Source organism: Poecilia latipinna, unplaced genomic scaffold, assembly GCF_001443285.1.
Source record: "Poecilia latipinna isolate Pla-1442-1.1 unplaced genomic scaffold, P_latipinna-1.0 Scaffold1061, whole genome shotgun sequence".
NCBI lineage: Eukaryota > Metazoa > Chordata > Actinopteri > Cyprinodontiformes > Poeciliidae > Poecilia > Poecilia latipinna.
Window position 1 is genome coordinate 234,881 of NW_015113677.1, and position 3,414 is coordinate 238,294.

Here is a 3,414-nt window from a genome sequence, read left to right on the forward strand (position 1 = left end):
CCGTGAATATTGGTCGGGACATGTCCCTACCGTCCCTACCCAAACCTACGCCCATGCTTATCAGTCATTTTTATGCTTATCGGTAATCGTTGCTCACATTTATCAGTAATCGACTACTAATGCTTTCCCTCAGACACTAACTCTACTGCTATGCCACTCCTCATGCCTTTAACGTGTTTAATTTGTTCATTTAATTACAGAGAATATTGCATTTCATTAGACTGAAATCCAAACACGTATGCTGTCTGAACTGCTGCTTGACTGAGTAAATATCAGATATCTGAGCGCAAATGAATTCATCACAGACTGATGATACGTGCTACTCCTCATCCGATTGGCTGGGAGAGGGGAGAACCGTAAGACGATTCACTTAATGAATGTTTTATGACTTGACAGCGTAAGAGAAGCTGGAGCTGAGTTTAGGTTTAGGGGAGTAACTCTTATAGATAATGAGCCAAAACGCTTGAAACCTAAAGCCAGGAAATGTGTGTTGTTAAATGAGACGAGGTTAGAGGACAGACGGCTGCACATGTGATCACTGCCTGTCGGTGTCATGCCAACATGTTTTTAATCCAGAAAGTTTTCTTTATTTTACTTTATTTATTTTTACATGTGCATCACTGTAATGATTGCACATGTACTGAGCCTTTTACCCCAACGTGGTTGTGTGATTTGGTTTTACTTGCAGTAGGACATTCTGAACGAAACTTCATCTGGATCTAATCAGTCTTCATCTAACAGTAGAACTCTCCTTACATCTTTAATAAACCTCCGTTTATTGATTCTGTCGTCAAATTTCAAACTGATTTAAAGTGAAAACACTTTTTTTTTGTCAAGATTAAACAATGACAATGTCTATTTAATCATCATCATCAACAGGAAGTAGTTTGACGATGATGCCGCGTCAAGTGTTTTTAATGATTAATTGCGTGAACAATATGATTCCTGTGTGATTTTAATTCCTCTTCTTATTTAGTGGAAACACCACGATTGCGAAATTGTGGGGGGGGGGTGTTGTTTTTGTTTTGTTTTACATTAGTGGAATATTGTCAAAGTGGATGTTTCTCAAAAGCTGATGTAAATACAAGACGTGCTTGTCAGGGAGGCTGTAACGCCAACGGTGTCACACAAGTTTCCAGTTGGTATGGTTTCATGTATTCTCTCTGTCTGGACTAAGAAGTAGGGTTAAAAAAACAAAACAAAAAAAAACAAACGCATATGCTTCCAAACAAAACATTTAGTCCTGGCTAAGATCCTCCCAAATACATGGATGTTGGTCTGATTCATTGCATGTCACCTAACGAACACATAACCCACAGCGAACAGGGCTGTTTGACCCCAAACCCTCAGAAACTTTAAGACTTTTATTTGTCACATGTTTCCTACTAACAAGTCTGTTTTTCAGTTAAATTTTACAGGATTTATGCCACAATAAATTCAATGTTTTTACATCGCATAAACCTGACATCTGATCCTGGGGGTAGAGGGGAGCGTCGATTTTCTGTTTCCACTCTAAATAAGCCAGGCGCTCTGCCCAGTGTCCCTGCAGTCTCTGCAGAAGCCAACGTCGGCTATGATAAAATAAATGACTTTAATTGCGTTGCTTTGTGTTCTCCTTCTGAGATGCGTGATTTATTAGTTTTAGGCAGACAAAACAGAGCGGTGGTATTTCGGCCCGGTCTTTCAGGGGGAGTGCACACAGACTCCAGCAAGGGTCTCCTGCGTGAGTGAAATACTTTCCGACTTTATCAGTTCCATGCTTTTTGTTATGTCTGCCTGGCCCGGCAGGCCCAGAGTTGGTCTTCGGGAAGGAATGCGGGGTCATCAAGAGAAGCCCGCGGAGTTATTTTGAGATCTGGTTCTGAAGTAGCACCAAGCATCCCTCCTCGCTGTGAATGGGAAGCGAGCAGCCCAGCTGCCATCCCAGCAGGTCTCTGCATCGGCGGAGGGCAGCAGGTCCATTGAGATTTCCTCCTACTTGAAATGAAACGCACAAAAAAATATATTTTAGGTTCTTATTCCTCTGCTCAGTTCAACCCAAAATAAATAATCTGTTCAGTTCTTGGTCATTTTTACCAGTGTAGGGTAAATTTAATTATATTAAGTTTTTTTCTAAAGAAAGAAAAAAAGCCCTCTGTGTCTTCCGCCTGATGGGGATTACAAAATCCAGAAGACACTAAAAAGTCCAATCAGTCTACATTCACACAGCAGGCAAATGCAACTCAAATTCACTTTTTATTGCCTGTGTTTAACCTACATCCAGCTTTCTCACCACGGTCTGAACGCCCTGATTCCGATCTTTTCACCCAATGAAACATGCGATCTGTGCCACCTCCCTATGCAATGCTATTCTGGATACGTATCCGGCTGTTAGCAAAGCGTCCGCAGTCTGAACGGTCATGTCGCATTTTATCCTGCTTTCATGTCATTGATGAGAGACATGCGTCGTAATTCTTCACCAGAAGAAGCTATGCATTGCAAATCGGGACGTAAACAATGGCTGAAAATTTTAATGTTGAAATTATGAAAAAAGGCTGGCGCCGACTGCACATTCAGACAGTCAATACTTCGCAAAAATCCGTTACTATTAGTTATGCTTATTTTTTTATTTGCTTCCTTCATATTATCATGATCTTGTGAAGATATTGTTGGTTCCCATTGCTGCAAAGTTGACTCTTTTAAAGGACTTTTTATGTAAGTTTTAATGCAACATTGCATAAAGATGTCATTATTTGCCGAATAATGCTAAGCTAACATTTTTAATGCACTTTTAATGCAGCTTTGTGTTAAAAGTGTCATTATTTACAGAATGACACTTCATGACGGCAGACATAAACATTCATGAAGACTCCTTCATGTTTATGACAGTGTCATCATTATACACACCCCTTCAAATAAATAAAGTGTAACCAAAGTTTCTCCAGCAGTCATCTGACTGGTTGTATCGCCTCCTGAGAGCCGATGATGACAGTAAACTTTTCTTTCACTTCCTGTTGCGTTATAATCTGAGTAAATACAAATGTTCCTCTTCCCTCGTTTCTTGTGTAATCTATATTCCTCTTTCACATTCCAACAATTGATAACAGTTTTGAAACTCGATCTGTAATTTCGGACCGGTTTTTCTAGTTTGATACGGTACTTTTCAACATGTCGCACTCTGGAAGGGCGTATCCTATCAACAGTTTCTGACAGCACCTCTTATTGACAGTAGGTGACCAGCCACGATTTACAAGCATTTATTGATGATGGATTTGACATCTGGATTGATGAGAATGGGCTGAACAGTGACGCCGTTGTTGGAGCCGTTGCCTTGCAGCAGGAAGCGATCTAGATCAGTGTTTCTCAACCTCTTTTGGGCCAACGCCCCCCTAGCCTTTATCCAGGTCCCTCAACGCCCTCCGCCAAAGAATTTGT

At 40.8% G+C, this 3,414-nt stretch overlaps 1 protein-coding gene and 1 long non-coding RNA gene across 2 annotated transcripts in view; one reads left to right on the plus strand and one right to left on the minus strand.

Moving 5' to 3' along the window:
• kcnq1.2 (potassium voltage-gated channel, KQT-like subfamily, member 1.2) overlaps positions 1-3,414 on the plus strand; it is a 230,990-nt gene that overhangs the window by 192,490 nt on the left and 35,086 nt on the right. The gene's annotated exons all lie outside the window — the stretch shown is intronic.
• The window catches only part of LOC106959249 (uncharacterized), a 19,317-nt gene continuing 16,931 nt past the window's right edge, over positions 1,029-3,414 (minus strand). The window contains exon 2 of the long non-coding RNA XR_001427307.1: positions 1,029-1,977. This is a non-coding gene — a long non-coding RNA (uncharacterized LOC106959249). The remainder of the gene's footprint in view (positions 1,978-3,414) is intronic.